This window comes from Loxodonta africana, chromosome 17 (assembly GCF_030014295.1).
Source record: "Loxodonta africana isolate mLoxAfr1 chromosome 17, mLoxAfr1.hap2, whole genome shotgun sequence".
Lineage (NCBI taxonomy): Eukaryota > Metazoa > Chordata > Mammalia > Proboscidea > Elephantidae > Loxodonta > Loxodonta africana.
The window spans coordinates 8711573-8729967 of NC_087358.1; the positions used below are offsets into that span (position 1 = coordinate 8711573).

The following is an 18395-nucleotide window of genomic DNA, read 5'->3' on the forward strand; positions in this document are numbered from 1 at the left end:
AAACTGTGTACAGATATACTGTTTTATCTAGTTTAATAGTATATATACATACTATTTTATCTGGTTCTCCACTTCCCCCTTGGCAAATAAATAAGTAAATATACAAAAATTTTAGAAGTTACAAATTAAAAAGTTATAAAAAATTTACAGATGAGACAAAAACTCATTTTCTGAAGAGCCAGTTGCCACTCCTTTCCTTTCCTCCCTTCGTTGCTACATTTGCTAATCCTTCTTCTTGCGGCATAATTTACCAGAGGCCAGTTAAACCAAAAAAAAAAAAAAAAACCCATTGCCATCGAGTTGATGCCGACTCATAGCGGCCCTATAGGACAGAGTAGAACTGCCCCACAGGGTTTCCAAAGAACACTTGGTAGATTCTATCGGCCAACCTCTGGGTCAGTAGTCAAACCCTTAACCGCTATGCCACCAGGGTTTCCAGTTAGGTAGGTCGTGTTTATTTCTGCAGGGTTTTCATTACCACCATTAATCTTTCCTGAGATCCTCCTGAGGAAAGAACTCAGATATCAACATGAAAAAACATACAACTTATTTACTCATATCAAAGCTCCCTTCTTCCCAGCAGGAAGTGAGTTTCAGCCTCAGTCCCCAGTCTCCCAATAGTGATGAATCAAAGGGTTACAGCTGGAAGAACTTGAAAATATTAAAATCAAAGGAGGCCTCCAGGGCCTGGCTGTCCTCTGCTCTTTCTACTGTTTCCTTCTTCAGGGTATTGTCTTTTAACTGGCTGGCAAGTGCTGGGGTATAGCATGGTGGGAGTTTCTAAAGATCAATGACATACCAAATGTGATGGTGTTAAGGCTCCCTCTTCTCAAACTAATCAATAAAAGCTTTATGTGATCTCGAGATGCAAAGTTCTTGCAAGCATTGCTGCCAGGCTCTGTTTAATCACATCCCATCTTCCTATTCAAGAGTTCTCGCTGCTGAAAATTGTATTGTTCTTCCCCCTATCCCCAGTAAAAGGAACTGGTTTATATTGTCTTAAATTGCCTGACAAACTGCATTGGCTCTGTCGTGTCAATAAACTAGGTTATCGACAACTAATCCCCGAAAAGATTATTTTCCTTATTTCACTGGATAGAAGGAATATCATTATTTTATCATTATTTTTCTAATACCCCCATGTCATGGGGGTGGGGCAGTAATCAGCTGTAAGAGTGACAATTTCTTAATAGAACAATATATACTTAAATTCTTTTGAATTTGAAACTCTGAGACAGTAACGCAGAAATTAAAAAAAAGAAATTAAGGCAGGTGGAAAATTCCAGAGATACCTATAGCTGTGTTATTCTGAAACATTAGATAAATGATGAAAACTAGAGCCAGCTTCCTTGGTGTTTATTTTCTAAGATATCAAATGACTTAACGGGACAAGAGGAAAGGAAAGTAGAATCATAAACCAGTATACGGACAAACCAGCCGGTTCAGGAGCCCACAGACTAGACATGACCACTGGATTCATAAGAAAGAAATGGTTTCTGCACACAGACTCTGAGCCCTGAGATTAAGGGTTCGATTTCATAAATTCTGTTTTTATACTTTTGAGTTTTACCCATGTATTCGTCTAAGACTTTTAGAACCTTCCTTCAATAAATAATGGCTTTGTTTTGGCAAAACTTCTCACAGTTAGAAATAATTTACTCAACTTGCAAATGATTTGGGACTGGTGCCTCTATCTGTCTTTATGGATGGGAACCTGTCCTGTCCTGGAGTTCACTTTTCCTTCCATAGACAGTGTCTGAACAGCTTCTTTCTGTCCTTTTGTAACACCAGCTGCCGGTTGCTGTCGAGATGACTCCAATTCACGGCTCCCCCCGTGTGTCAGAGTGGGACTGTGCCCCACAGGATTTTCAGTGGATGATTGTTTTGGAAGTAGATCACTAGGCCTTTCTTCTGAGGCACTCTGGGTGGACTCAAACCTCCAAACTTTTGGTTGGCAACCAAGCAAATTAACTGTTTCCATGACCCAGGGACCTTCATAATAAAAACCAAACTAAAACCAAGCTCATTGCCATTGAGTTGATTCCCACTCATAGTGACCCTGTAGGACAGAATAGAACTGCCCCATAGGGTTTCCAAGAAGTGGCTGGTGGACTTGAACTGCCAACCTTTTGGTTAATAGCCAAGCTCTTAACCATAGGAACCGTTTATAATAAGGACTCAGCAATTCCTCTCTGAGTGATTTGGAGGGCTTCTGCTCCCTCTTCTTAGAATGAGTGGTTTTAAATGAATATCAGGCAAGCCTTGCAGCAGGCTTTCAAGGTGGGCAGGAGGGTAGACCTCAACATAGCCCCCACCCTGTTCAATGATTTGATTTAGAAGTCTGCCTGAAATCAAGCTCCTCCTGGTAGAGGCAACAGATGAGCAGACATTTATACCTCAGTATGGATAAGCTTACCAAATGTCAAGGATGTGTGAAGAAAAAGCATGACAAAAGAAACTCAAGGGCAAAAAAAAAAAAAAAAGGTACACCACTAAGAACACAAAAAAGTATCAAATTCACCAACTTTCCCTGCCAGCTCTATCTCTCTATATGCTGAGTTGCTTATTTCCAGCCTAAATCCTAGTTCAGTACCAGCTGCCATAGAGCAACAGAGTAGAACCACCCCATAGGGTTTTCAAGGTTTGGCTGGTGGATTTGAACTGCCGACCTTTCGGTTAGCAGCCCAGCTGTTAACCACTGCGCCACCAGGGCTCCCCTCATTCAATAAGGCCTCCTAGATTCCAAGTCTCCCTTAGTATGTTCACAATTGTAGAGCTGGCTAACAGCCACTGAGCAGTGACTGCCACACAGCCATCCATGCACCAGGCAAGGCTGAAGCTGCCTCAGAACAAAGGAGATGCACCCTAACTACAGTGAGGAGGTGTGTGGGTGGCAACCATTTTGGAGAAGGTGGAGAAAACTGGAAATGCTTAGCTCTGCCATAACTTTACTCCCTTCAGATTCTTAAATAATTCAGTGGTCTTCTTCGCCTGGGCATTAACACGTCTAACCAGAGGATATTGGGGGCAGCCTCGGGGCTGCAGCGGTAAATTGATTATGTTCTCTGAAGAAAAACGTTAGACTCTGGAAAAAACCAGCCTAGCTGATTCAAGCTTAAAAGTTCACAATCAATATGAATGCTAATATATCACAAAATATGCCTTACCATTTCTATTTATTTTCCTAACAGATTTCTAAGCCATTCACCAACATTCCTGTTTCACATGAGAAGTTTATATTAAGGCTAAATGGATATTCAACATGAGATAATTATTTGGGAACATATTTATGAAAATAAGATTACTTTTTCAGTGTTTCAGTCCATGATTTTTCCTTCAAGGCTTGACAACTGACTGATCATAACACCAATAAGCACCAACAATAACATATTTGTCACCGTACCATAAGAGCTAAGTGGAAGCAATTTTAAATAAACATGATCATCTCTTAAAAACAAGATTTGGATTCACAAGAAATGAAAAAAAGGCTCACGTTTTCACTAATAATGGAAAAGAGGTTATTTTTGAGGACCAAAGACAACATAAGTTGTTTTGAATTGGGCTTCATCTCATTATTGATATATTTTCATTTGCTGACTGCAGCAGAGTTATGATCTGCCCTGGTTTCCTGTAGAGAGTTTTATCTTTCCATTTTTATGGTACATGCCTTTCCAGGAGAGTAAGCTTCCAGAGCAATTTGTTTAAGAAGATACAGCTTCTGAATATCAAGATCATTGAGGAACTCTCATGAATACTCTACAGCGTTTCCTGAGAACAAAGCTTTGTCCCTGGCTTCTTACTTCTGATAGCATTTGGGGGGAATTTGTTTCGAGGCTGCTGCTCACAGTTGGGCAGGTTGTTCACTGCGCAAGGGCAACTGGCCAAAGGAACAACAACAACAAAAAAAGCCAGTTGCTGTGGAGTTGACCCCAACCATGGTAACCCATGTATGTCAGAGCAGACCTGTGCTCCATAGGGTTTTCAGTGGTTGATTTTTTGGAAGTAAATTATCAGCTCTTTCTTCCAAGGCAACTCTGGGTGGACTCCGACCGCCAACCTTTCAGTTAGCAACAGAGCACCGTAGCCATTTGCACCACGCTGAGGGGCAAAGGAGCAAGTGTGGCTGAAATGCACAGTGCTCTGCTTGCCGGCCACATGCACGGACACAGGCCTGCAGCCAGCTGGAGGAAATGGTGTCTTTTTCTAATTGGTACAAAGATACTTTATGGGCCAATGGTGGCCTTTGTTTAGTTTGACAGCTAACGTAGAAGAGTAAAACTCCAAAACGCTGAGATTCATTTTTGCTCTGTAAAGGGCAAGAAGACAGCAACTCCATAAGCAAGTTGGGGGAATTGGAGAGGTGGAAGGATGAGCTCTTCATAGTCAGACATTCGAAAATATCTCCCCCTCAGACCAGTCAAAATTAATATCTGCTGGACTCAGTTTCCTCATCAACAAAATGGGTATAATCACACTTACATAGAAAGCCAAAGTGTATAATATCGTGGCTGACCCTCAATAGACCTGCAATGCTGGTAGTTGTTGTTGTTCCTGCTGATGTTGTCGCTGTTTTACTGTGTTGTGATCAACATCTCTTTCTACCCTTGCTACCCATGGGAAAATCACTCTGCCAGAACAGGCTCTCCACACATCTGTGTGTAGCCAGGGATATTCAAGAGGTGAGCACATGAACTCAGCTCCGCTCTGTCTCCTGTCTGCTACACACATATATAAGGGAGGCAGAGTCTTTAAGTTTCCTGGAGAGAAGCTAGAGTGTGTCGCAGGAGAGATGGCTGATTCTCAGCTGGAGGTCTGAGAAGGAGTCTGTGAACCTATAATTTATAGGAAACATTTGAAGGCACATGAGTCTTTGAAATTCTCTGAAGAGTGGGCCTCTAGCATTCACCCAATTCTCAAAGTAACCTGCCCCCGCTTCATCCTACAAAGGTAGGAAATTACAGCTTTAGACTAAGGGAAGAGAAAACCAAAACCAAACCCAGTGCCGTCAAGTGGGTTCTGACTCATAGTGACCCTATAGGACAGAGTCGAACTGCCCCATAGAGTTTCCAAGAAGTGCCTGGAGGATTCAAACTGCCAGCCCTTTCGTTCACAGCCATAGCACTTAACCACTACACCCACCAGGGTTTCCACACGGAGAAGGGAGTTTCTCTCTCCCTTACCTTAGGAAATGGAGTTCCCATCTGGAATAAATGTATCATGAAGTGCCTTGTCTGGCTTTTGGCCTCTGATTTCCTAGTCATCTCTTTTTATACGACCTGTCCAATGAAGGCTGGTTTTTACCAAAGCAGGAAGCCCACTCCTAGCTTGAGCTGAAGCATATGTCTGGCATAGAATCAAGAGCATTACTGTTGCTTTGTATATACACTGTCAGTTTCTTAGCATGAATCCATGATCCCTGCTCTCCACTTTCCTTTCCTAGCCCCTAGTCCTCGATACCTGGTCACCTTTTCCTTTCGGAACATCCATTCTCCCACAACTCTAACTACCTAGAGTTCCAGATCTTACTTCTACCTTGGGAACTGGGTTCTATGCCTACCTCTAAGACCAATCCTTCCCCTCGCTTGTCCTCTGCTCTCTTGGTTCTTGTTTTGTCCTAGTCTTCTCTCTTTAGGCACTGGCAGAATCAAGCTCAAGCTTTTAAATACAGTTTGATATAGTTATGCCATTCAACATGCATTCCAGTAGATAGGTTCTGGGATTGGTCAGTAGGTCACTAGGCCTGTAGATCATGATCCATCTTGTCTTCTTTCTAGGAGCCCTGGTGGTCCAGTGGTTCAAGTGATCCATTGCTAACTGAAAGGTCAGTGCTTCGAAGCCACCGGCGGCTCCCTTGGAGAAAGATGTGACAGCCTGCTTCAGTAGAGATTTACAGTCTTGGAAACCCTACGGGGTCGCTATGCATCGGAATCAACTAGACGGCAGTGGGTTTGGGGTTTTCGGGTTGTCTTCTCTCTAGCCTCTCAATCTGAATGGCAACCTTGGTGAGCTAGACAGCAAAGATTCAAACACCCCTGTAGAAGAACAGTGTAAATAAGAACAGTGGTTTTGAAAAAGTAAATATACCTGCTTAATCTCAGGGGAAAACTAAAAGTCAGACATATTTGTTCTAAATTCTGAGTTGTCCCCACCAATATGTCCACTGATTTGGCCTCTTGTTCACCCTTGCGCAGTATGGAGCAGTCCACAGTCTACGTTTTCAGCTCCACCTCTCGCATTTCCAACAACAATCACATCCATACATGTTCTGCTAGCTCCTCACACTCAAAATGTTCAAAATCTCAATTCTCTGTCTTAACCCCTATGGATCTCCAAACCTTGATGTATTTTTCATACTATACGTACACAGAGATTTTTCTAATGACAGCTCTGATGGAGTCATTGACCACCTTAAAAAGTCTCAGTAACACCCATTCCTTATAGAAGGACTTGAGCATTGCTGAAGACGGTAATCAACTTGAGGGCAAGAACCATATTTTAACCAACCTAAAGAAGAAAGAATAACTTTCCTCATAAAGAGGAACCCGTACCTTGCAGGAATGCTCTTCATATTGAATGCTGGTTACATGCCCATGCAAAAACATTGATGTAGCTGTGTAACATGAGTAGATTTCTTAACATTCCTCAGCCATTGTTCATGTAACATTCCTAGCCCTTGGAAGACTAGGCCTGGTGATCTGCTTCCAAAAGGTCACAGCCTTGAGAACCTTATGGATCAGCTCCACTCTGTATACATGGGGTTGTCACGAGCCAGAATGGACTCAACTCGATGGCAACTAACAACAACAGCACAATAGCAGCTCATAGAAGATCTTAATAAATATCAGTTTATTTCCTCATTGGAAACCCTGGTGGCATAGCAGTTAAGAGCTATGACTGCTAACCAAAAGGTCAGCAGTTCAAGTCCACCAGGCGCTCCTTGGAAACCCTATGGGTAAGTTCTACTCTGTCCTTAAGGGTCACTATGAGTTGGAATCAACTCGATGGCAATGGGTTTTTTTGTTTTTTTCTCATACCTGTGCCCTGAGGGCAACTTTTCAATATTTAATCTCAACACAGGATCTTTGGCTTCTTTCTTCTAACTGCTATTGATATTACAATATTTTGAGTATTAGATTGCCATTGTCCAGCTATAACATGGCCTTATTTTTCCAAGACCCATCTTCTGCTTCTGTCCAACATAATATTGCTCTCTTTAACTAGGTTTGCTTAGAGTACATCATAGCACTGTGATCGACCATCTATGTGCCTGGTATGTGCTGGAATTAGGCATATCACAAACCCTATTAAAATAAGGCAAGACCCCTTTACCCATGCAATGTGAATTGCCAGATTGGGGCTGGCAGGAGGCCAGAGGCAGCTTGTCCAAGTAGCATCAATCCCAATATCCCTTGCCTATGTTTCACCTCCCCCTTGGGGCTCTCTTACTTTGGTTACTATTTCTTGGACCAACATCTTGGCTGCTAGCTGTGTGCTATTTCCCACAGAAAGCTCTGGCTTATACATGAGCCCACATCCCTTTCCTTCTTATTCCTTAGGTCAAACACCAAAAAAACCAAACCTGTTGCCATCAAGTTGATGCCGACTCACAGTGACCCTATAGGACAGAGTAGAACTGCTTCATAGAATTTCCAAGGAGAACCTGGTGGATTCAAACTGCCGACCCTTTGGTTAGCAGCTGTAGCACTTAACCACTACACCACCACGGTTTCCTCAAACAACATAAAGTTTAAAAAAAAAAAAACTTCACCAAATGTGCAAGAAGAAAAATACACAACAATGGAAGTATAAGAAACATGAATTCAGTCATGATTATAGAGTATTGTAGTTGTTGGGTGCTATCGAGTCAATTTCAACTCATAGCAACTCCATGTGACAGAGCAGAGATTCCCTGTAAGATTTTCTAGGCTGTAATCTTCACAGGAGACAATTACCAGGCATTATGGGTTGAATTATGTCCCCTCAAAATGTATGTCAACTTGGCTAGGCCATGATTCCCAGCATTGTGTGGTTGTCCTCCATTTTGTGTTCTGATGTAATTTTCCTACGTGTCGTAAATCCTAATCTCTGCCTTTGGTTCAGGAGGCAAGATTAGGTTATGTTAAAGAGGATTAGGATGGGATGCAACACCCTTACTCAGGGCACAGCCCTGATACAATGTAAAAGGAGTTTCCTTAGGGTATGGCCTGCATCACCCTTTATCTTACAAGAGACAAAAGGCGAGGGAAGCAAGAAGAGAGATGGAGGACCTCATGCCACCAAGAAAGAAGCACTAGGAGCGGCGTGCGCCATTGGACCCAGGGTCCCTGCACTAAGAAGCTCTTAGACCACAGGAAGACTGATGACAAGGACCTTCCCTCAGAACCAACAAAGAGAGAAAGCCTTCGCCTAGAGCTGGCGCCCTGAATTCAGACTTCTAGCCTCCTAAACGGTGAGGGAATAGATTTCTGTTTGTTAAAGCCATCACTTGTGGTATTTCTGTTATAGCCGCACTAGATAACTAAGGCACCAGGTCTTTCTCCCACGCAGCCACTGGGTGGGTTCAAACCACCAGCCTTTTGGTTAGCAGCTGGGCACTTAACCATTGTGCCACCAGAGCTTCTTTTATACAGTATAGATTTGTGATATTTCATCGCTAGTATTTCATTGCCACTGTTCAAGTTACTGGGAAGATGGCCTCCTTACAAAAGATGATAGCTTTTTTATTATTATTATTATTAACTTCTCAGTAGTCTTGCTTTGGGTCGATGCCTGATCTGTTCAAGAAATTTTTCAGTCAGGTTGTGATTGTAAGTATCAAAAGCAGTTGTGTCAGGATCTTCCCCCACTGCCTGAGAGAGAATGGAACGCCTGCTGTGTAACAGGACAAAGCTGCCAAAATCTTGGAAGGCTTGGCACCTTGAAAGAGGAGAAAATGAACGTTTGCTTATTACATTCCTAAAATGTACATACGCTCTTTTAATTCAGGGATGGGATCATTAGATTTCTCCTCCCCGTCCCTTCCCCAGCCATTCTGGTTGCTTATTTCATGCTTCAACTGTAGTTGAGTGATCGTATCATCCCAATGCTTATCTAGGCTTCCTGAATTCTTTCATAAAGGACAAAAAGATGACTCTTGCTTCTGTTATATCATCTAATGTGCTGATCCTAATGGAGCCATTCTGCCTGGAGAATAGCTGATGACTACAGTACTACGGGAGCCCTGGTGGCACAGGGGTTAAGAGCCACGCCTGCTAACCCAAAGGCTGGCAGTTCAAATCCACCAGGTGCTCCTTGGAAACCCTATGGGGCAGTTCTACTCTGTCCTATAGGGTCGCTATGGGTCAGCATTGACTCAACGGCGACAGGTTTACAGTACTACCAGGGTGGCACAAAAGGATTAAAGTGCTCGGCTACTATTAAAAAAGTTGGCGTTTTGAGTCTACCCAGAGGCACCTTGGAAGAAAGGTCTGCACATCTACTTCTGAAAAATTCGCCACAGAAAACGTTATGGAGCACGGTTCTCCTCTGGCACACAAGAGGTCACCGTGAGTGAAATCTCTTCAATTGCATCAGGTAGACAGTACTACCCTCCTTTCAGGAACAGTAACTGATTAAAGTGTGAAACCTTATTGAGCACCACCCATAATGGTGTGACCCGACCTGCACACCTGGGGAGAATTCCCCCAAGACGTGGCCACAGATATAAGATCCCAACGCACACTTCATAAAAGTGACCGTTACTTCAAACACTTCTCTTGACTTTTGACCGTTACTATGGGACAATTAACCCACAAGACAATACCAACTTACTGAGAGCTCACTGTGCCACAGCTTGGCTCGGATTTTAACTTCCATTCCATCCACAACAAGGCAATCAAGTGCTGTTTGTTTGGTGTTACAGCTTTCTGTATATTGCTACAAGCAAAGTTTTGCCTATGAAACCACTCTTCATGTCAAGTAAATGTAATATCCAATTCAGAATTGCTTAGTTCTGAAAAGCAGGCATGTAAGTAAAACATGAATGTTTGAGGTCTGACATATCTTCGTCTAAATTTCTGGTCATTTAATGTATGCCAGCATTAAAATTACCCTCAAGAGACATTGTCTGAGACTTGATAAATGTCAAAAAACACAGTCAAGATCCACCTTCAATTAACAAACTCATCCGCTGGCACTCCAGATGGGCTTCTACAAATAACTAAACTGCTTTGGATGAGGAAACCAACATTCCAAGCCAATAGCTTGTGTGCACACATAGTCCTGGACAATTTATTATTCTGTACAGTAAATGGCTGGCCCATAATTCACCAGCTGAGAGTTAATGAGAATATCTGTCCCTAATACCCATAAGAAAGATAAGGAGTGGTACAATGTGGTTTATCCAATACTTCTGCGCCTTTCAAGGGCAGGAATGAAAGCCTCTGACAGCCAATGCAACAAGAAATATTGCACTGACCTACAGACTTCATGCTCGCCCATCAAGACAATCCACGTGTAGAGGCATTAGGAACAATTCATTGTGAATAACTGCTCCCAAATAACTAGATCCTTCTTAATTGCTGGTGTAATTAACCTTAATAATGTAATTGTGTAGCTCAAAAAAAAAAGAGAGGTAGACCAGGAGTAGTAATTTACTTCATCCCCATAATTTAGCTAGCAAAAATAGTGTAGTGTATATATACATATGTACACATATATATATTTTTTAACACAAGCAGAGAGAAAAAGAGAGAGATGAAAAAGAAATTAAGCAGGTGAAAGATTTCTTCAAAAGACTAATTGTTTATTAGTTTATCTGCTTTTATTACCAGGCTTCAGAAAATAAGTACATGCTGGGGGTTTCCTCAGACTAGTAATAAATATTAATAATTACTGATTGACTAGAGGTTTTCAATGTTCCTTTTAAAACAACGTGTCAGCAATACCCAGGTCCTCTAAGCACAGAATGGATGTCTGCATTAACAGCTTTTCCTGTTCAGGGTTTTCAAGTCAGGGAATGTTCTCAATGGTCTGTGCTAATGGCCCTGTAACTCTCTCTGGCTATTTCCTTGCAGGCGGCTGAAATGTCTTGTAAAGAAGATAAGTGTTACCATCCTAAGCTGAAAAGAACCTACCAAATCCATTGCCTTAAATAAAAGCAGCTTGTGTGTGTGTGCTCTTGTTGTTGTTGTTGTTTGAGGTAACTTGTAGTGGGTGGTTCTAAATATGGTCCTTTTTAGCCAGGAGCACTATTTCTCAAAGAGAACCATGGACCAGCAGTACTGGTATCACCTCAGACCCTGTTAGATATGAACATTTTCAGGTCCCGTTGCCAACCTACTAAATTTCTGGGGTGGAGCCCAGGAATCTGTGCTACAGCTCTCCAGGCCATGTTTCTACACACTGAAGTCTCTGAAGTACTGGTTTAGAGTTTTCCTTGAGTAAAGAGTACAGCTCAGTGTTGCGCCATGAATGAAGTGGGCATAAGCAAGCAGATGTCAGAGACTAAATGATGTGATTGCTGGCATTTCAGACGTGCTATAAATGGCTCATAGGATCAATGGCATTGTTTGTACATTTACTGGGGCATTCGGATACTGCTTTTTATGAAGGGCATGCTCGTGGGAACTGAAAAGTAAAGTAGCGTGAAGAGTCTTTTTGTTCCCCTTCCTGCACTGCGGTTTCTATGGTAGGAAAAAGCTCATTTTATTCTGAGTTTAATCACACTTAAGTTAGAGTACAAGAAATGGAATGAGTACTCCTGTTAAAATTCTATACCCTAACAACTGCGTCTAAGGGGAAATGAAGAAAAAGCCAGATAAGAGTACAAAAGTGACATAGTCAGAGTTTGTGATCATTTTCTAAGAAAGGCTTATATGTGTACTTAAACGTACTGCCTGCAAAATGCAGGTCCCAAATCACTGTTGGCAATTACTTCTCTACACGGTCAACTAGCCGAGGGAGTGACACTAAGCATTCTCCCTTTTGCATATACAATATTCATTTCCCTTTCATCTCTTGCCCCAAAGGCAGTTAAAAGCAGTGTCTGCACGCTAAGCAAGTGGGACCTGCCCTCCGAGCATCAGCAAGGTAAACAAAGAGAGGATGAGGGTGGAGCTAGTGATGGGAGAAATAATGAGACCATCCTTCTTTTCTGGCCCTTGGAAAACAGTGTGAGGCTCTGAGGCTCTACTATGTCTGTCTGAACGAGAAGAGAGAAAAGAAAACACGATCTCACGAGGTTTTCTTCTTCAGCCCCTGGCCCCATTCTTCTTAGCAGAAATAGAAGTATGGCTTCCAGTTGGGGGCAAAGGAACAAAGAGGTTACCTGAGTTTGATATTAGCTCTCCCAAGAACTTCTGAGGATCCCCAGTCCTATGCCAGGTGGGATGATGGATACCTGCCTCATGAAGTTGTGTTGACACTTTTCTTTTTCACTTTTAACTCAGGCTATGTACAATTTCTTCTCTGCTAAATTATTAATTTCTGCATTGATGGAGGAGCCCTCGTGGCACAGTGGTTAAGAGCTCGGCTGCTAGCCAAACGGTCAGCAGTTCAAATCCACTAGCGGCTCCTTGGAAACCCTTTGGGGCAGTTCTACTCTGTCCTATAGGGTCGCTATGAGTCAGAATCAACTTGACAGCAATGGGTTTGGTATTTTTTGGTTTGGGCTGATGGAGATTTTGGCTATATCTGAACCTGGCAGGCTTCACATCACAGCCTGAATTCCTCAGTTCCCAGCCTAATATCTTCATCCTGATCCATGCCACATTTATTTATCAGCACGGAGCACTCAACCTCCAGTGGGCAGAAATTTTGTCAAAATCCATATTTGCCACAATAGCCACACACCCAACTTCATTTCAGGGTTGTAATTCAAGAGCTTACAGTGTACAAGATGTGCACCAGGTTACAAACAGGCCAAAAAGACTTCCAAATCCCACCTCTTCAACAAAGCCACAGTTTCATGATTGCTCAATGTCGCAACTTTTTCCAAATCAGTGGCAATGGGAACAAGGTTTGCAGGGTTTGTGCAATGCACTGAGGCATAGATGGCCTTCATTTTCTTAAACCTTAAGGGCAAGATGTGTGTGGGTGGGTGGGTGGGTATATGTACACATGTGTGTACAATTCCACAATGACTAAGTTAGTCACAGTGCGTAGTACACAGGAGATATTTGTTGTATAACTAGCACTGTCCTGTAACGAATATGAAGCAAGAAGGCTGTGGCTAGGATGTTGATGAGTGGCTGAGAATTCCAGGCCTGATGGCATCACTCCAGTCTCACAGTTAAAACAAACAAAAAAACACTTTGCTATTGAGCGAATTCTGACTCATAGCAACCCTACAGGACAGAGTAGATCTGCCCCATAAAGTTTCCAAGAAGCGGCTGGTGGATTCAAACTACTGACTTTTTGGTTAGCAGCTGAATGTTAACCACTGTGACTCCAGGGCTCTGTCTCACCGTTAGTGGTTATTTATTAACTATACCTTAATAAAGTATCTCAAAGCTTTGATGACTAGTGCCATATAAATACAGGGTAATAATTATACTCAGCATAAAAATACACAAATATTACATGTACTTGAGGCACTTCACTCAGAGATTAGCTCTGTTCAAAAGCAAGCTACCCCTGGAGTACGAGTTATGCCTGTTAAGTGTATTAATCCTTTCAAATCAGTAGGGGTCTAACAGAAAAAAGTTAGTATATGATTTTTTTGCATGGAACCACAAGAAGTCTCAAATAATCTCCCTGAAGGGCAAGCATCCTAGCTGGGGGATGGCCTGGTAGCTATAAATTCCATTTTGGTGACAAAGAGGGGATTATTTTCATCAGAAAATAAAAAGACCGAAGCTGATGCAAGGTTGCCTCAGAAATATTTCTCTGTGACACCCCAAAGGAAGTTTATCCTTAGGGAAAACTGCAATTCTTTTTGATGGATGACATGCAAAAGGATTCCCCTTAAAGATGTGAGAGACCTTCCAGTCCCACAAACAATTAGCTGCAATCAAGTAATCAGTCATCTCTAAACGTTATCCCACCTCGGCTCACAAAACTTGCACTTAACGACTTTGTCAGGCAACTCCCCCTAAGGGAATTTCTGCCTGAAGAAGGTAGGGGAAAATAGACATATGCTAAGAATCTTTCCTAGTTAAGGGATTGAAATAACAAGCAAAAGACAATTAGCACATATAATCAGCACTTTGGAAATCTGCCACGTTCAGGGTTTTAAAATTTCTCCTTTTAAGATGATTAACACCGTGTGGTTGCGTTTGCTTTTCAAAAAGGTATAAACAGAAATTCTGCATTATACAGTTTTTTTAATCATTTCTTTTAGCTTGTTCACGAATGTTTCTCACTGGCTAATTAATTGTTGCGCTTTCACGAAAGTAGTGGGAAGCAAGGGAAATTCTAGTCTCTACAGTTTTAACCTCTATTTTTCTGACTCTTTGTTTACAACCTCAGACCTGAAAAAATAAATAAATAAGAAAGAAGGAAGTAGAGACCCCCTCGTGGTTTTGACTGATTGACAATATGTTCCACTGCCGGTTCTTGTACGGGAAGAATTTGGAAGAATTTACCTCATACAATCAAATAAAAATCAGCTGCTACCCTGATTTCATTAACTGTAATAGCGTTTATTACAGTGTGATTTCTACATCTCAGAGCTTTTACCTCAAAATAGAATGTGTCCTCATCTCCTTCTGAGATCTGTTCCATAGTAAAACACCTGCCAACACTCATAAAAGAAAAAAAAAAAAGCTCTTTAAAACTCTGAGGCTATATTTAGTACACAAAGCTTTTTGTTGAATATATTACCATAATCTTTGTCAAGTCCTGGTTCCAAAATACAAGGTGAATATGAAAGGTAGGCTGTGTTAGATACAGGAAGAGAGAGAGGTTCTTTGCTTACAGAAGCTTTCAGGACTGAACCCAAAATGGTACTGCCAAATGCAAGAAGTGTCCCCAGAAAAATCACAGAATGCTAGTACCAGAGGGATCTTACAGCCTTCTAATCCAGTTCTTCCACTCTTGTTTGTTTTACAGCTTTATTGAATTATAACTGACTGACAATAAACAGCATATACTTAAACTGTACAGTTTGAAGAGTTTCGATACGTACCGACCCATGAAATCATTAGCACAATCGAGAAAATAAATACAAACATAACCTTCACCCTCAAAAGTTTCCTTCTGTCCCCTTAAAATCGTTCCCTCCTACCCCTCCCTTCCTACCTTCCATCCCCAGGCAACCTCTGGTCTGCTTTCTGTCACCATAGATCAGTTCGCATTTTTCTAGAATTTTAGATAAATGGACTCATACAATATGCACTCTTATTTGGGAGGTCTGGTTTCCTACACTCGGCATAATTATTTTGAGATCCATCCATGTTGTGGTCTGTATAATAGTTTATTTCTTTTTATTGTTGGTGACACAGCGGTTAGGAGCTCCGCAGTTCAAATCCACCAACAGCTCCTTGGAAACCCCATGGGGCAATTCTACTCTGTCCTATAGGGCTGCTATGAGTTGGAATTAACTCAGAGCCAATGGGTTTGGTTTTTTGTTTTTGGAGTATTCCATTGTCTGTTATACCACATTTTCTTTATCCATTCATCTGTTGATGGATGTTTGGTTTGTTTCCAGCAAACAAAGCTACTCCAAATGCTTAAAAAAGAGAAAGAGAGAGAGACACACACACACTGAGGATGAGAGGGATAAGGTGTGGCTATCGAACAATTAAAATATGGCTTATCCAACTGAGGAATTGAATTTTTAATTTTGAGTAATTAATTTAAATTTCATTACACTCATATGGCTAGTGGCCACCACACTGGATGGTGCACTCACCCTGCCTATATCCCTTCTTCCCTTCAAATGGCCTTAAAGGCATAGTCAGAAGATTAAAGCCCCAGAGAATTAAAAAGAAAAAAGCAATTAGCCATTAAGGAAATCCCCAAAGCCTGCAGTAACCAACCACAAACACAACGTGCATTCCAGGGAAAAATGATCAATAAAGAACCACAAAAAACAAAAACACTTGTATAAACTCAAAATTTTTCAGCAGGTACTGAAAGGATCAGAAAGGACCAACATGGCGCCAGAGAACAGACTTGCCGTTCTGATCTCTTCAACTAGCAAGGAATCTGCCTGCTCAGAAACCGGTGTGAAGGTAAGCTCGTCAGGATACAATCAGCGATTAATCAAAGGAAAGCCACCAAGGAAGATGGCAGGGTTGGAAATACCACTAAGATCATTAGACCCATCTCCTAGCTGTATCAGACACCAAACTGATGCCGAGAGAGAGGACGTGTGGGGAACAGACGCTAGTCAAGTGTATTGGATTTTTATCGCTATGTTAGCAAGTTAGAGTGTGACCTTGGAAAACACACTCAACTCTCTATCTTACTTGCTTCATCTATTTAAAGAAATGATAATGAGATTTGGTTTCAGGAGTTTCGGGAAGCCTTAGATGAAAGTGTAAGATACAATCATAGCTTGTGCCTTTTTTCCTTTTCCATCAGGCCACACTTTCCTCTCTAGTTAATAAGACCAATCATTTTCAAAAACCCACAGTCTGGTTACTTGCTATAGGACCATTCTTTGCAAACAGTAAGGCTTAACACTATTTTTTTTTTTTTTAAGCTTCTTTAGAAATATAACAATTGGAGCTAAATTTAGTGTTGTTCACATACTCAATATAAAAGGCTTTAAAATATTTACAGAAAGAACATGACTGGATAAGGCAGCCCTTAGAATCTAAAGTGAATTTCAGTAAACACTGAATTAAGAATACAATGAACTATTGTTAATTAAACTGCAAATCAATGTGATTTTGTAGGTATAATTGGAAGTCCTTATAATTCTTTCCATTTCTACTAGTTTTCTTCACAACCATGTTTTTCTTTAAAAATCTGTTGCATCTTTCTTAACCCTAAGGTTAACTCAAGAAAACTTGTTTGAAAATCATATAGTTGCAGTAGGGTTTGTATCTTATTCTTTGCCAAAATTCCTATTTAATTACTTATTTATTACATTTATTTAGGAAACATTATGCAGTGCTTGCTATATATCCAGCATTATTCTAAGCACTTTGCAAGTATTAACTTATTTAATCAATGACTTTATGAGGTGGGTACCATTAACACCTCTGGTTTACAGATGAAGAAACTGAAGAAAAAGGAGATTAAGAAATTTGTCTAAGGCCACAGAGCTAGTAATGGTAGAGCTAGAATTTAAACTCAGGCAATCTAACCCTCCTAATCCTTAGGCAATGCTGCCTCATTTTAGAAACACACATAGGTCAAAGGTAAAAATAATCTTTGTAAAATTAACTGGCTTAATGAACATTTTAGTAGGCTCACTTTTTCTCAGTGCCGCTTCTTCACGCCCTCTGTTCCCACTGGAAGCTTATCTCTAAAGAATCTAAACTGGCAATATATTATGTCATCTCATATATGCAAATCACTTTTCTCAGAAAAAGCTAAACCACCCCTTGATCAAGGACCACACTGGGAGATAAAGTTAGTTTCATCCCTTCTGTTGTACTTTATTTTATTGTTCCTGAAACTTAAGGCACAGAAACAGAAGACAGACTAAAAGGAAAAGAGAGATGGGGAGATAAATGAAAGGGGAGAAAGAAAAGTGGGGGGAAAGAGGAAACAGAGGAACAGGATGCCATGGAAACATGCAACACCCGTTAGCCTTGCAAAGCCTCGTAAAATGTTCAATCCTTACAAGATAAATTTAGTAACTGCTGATTATTTAGAATCAGTGACTTGAGTGGTTAAAGAACAGGTTGGACTTCAAATAAATATATCTTATTCTCTCAAAAAGGAGCAGCCTTGAATAAGGCCATTGAGTTGGTGAATAGTCTTTTGTAAATTTTATTCACAGGGTAGCAAGGACAACCTGCAGAACAGAACTTAAGGCTCCAGCTGGAGTCTACACAGAATCAGCCTACAAGAGGTCAGCACAACTACACATGTCACCTTCCATCGCTGAGGAAGTGCAAAAAGGAAGGTTTAAAATTTATGTGCTAACAATGCCCAATATTTGGAATATTTTTTGGTAACTCCTCCACTGTGATATAATTGTACATATTTAAATATCCACATCTTTTAATTGTAAGCAATCTACCTTCTAATGTTATTAGTTAATATATACGTACATTAAAGCACACTTAAAGATACTTAATAATATTAAATACATATATACATATATTCCATAATACTATACTATTTATTTCATATTTTCTCCATCTTCTAATTCATTTTTTTCCCTGACGGCACAATGATTAAAGGCCAGCAGTTCAAATCCACCCCCTGCTCCTTGGAAACCTTATAGGGCAGTTCTCCTCTGTTCTACAGGGTCACTAGGAGTTGGAATAGACTCGATGGCAGTGGGTTTCTTG

At 41.1% G+C, this 18395-nt stretch overlaps 1 protein-coding gene and 1 long non-coding RNA gene across 6 annotated transcripts in view; one reads left to right on the top strand and one right to left on the bottom strand.

Moving 5' to 3' along the window:
• HS6ST3 (heparan sulfate 6-O-sulfotransferase 3) overlaps positions 1–18395 on the bottom strand; it is an 854579-nt gene that overhangs the window by 77616 nt on the left and 758568 nt on the right. The window lies entirely within an intron of this gene.
• The window catches only part of LOC111750420 (uncharacterized), a 40698-nt gene that overhangs the window by 1621 nt on the left and 20682 nt on the right, over positions 1–18395 (top strand). For all 5 annotated transcript variants that reach the window (XR_010318174.1, XR_010318176.1, XR_010318175.1 and 2 more), the window contains exons 2-3: positions 16050–16154; positions 17879–17950. This is a non-coding gene — a long non-coding RNA (uncharacterized LOC111750420). The remainder of the gene's footprint in view (positions 1–16049; positions 16155–17878; positions 17951–18395) is intronic.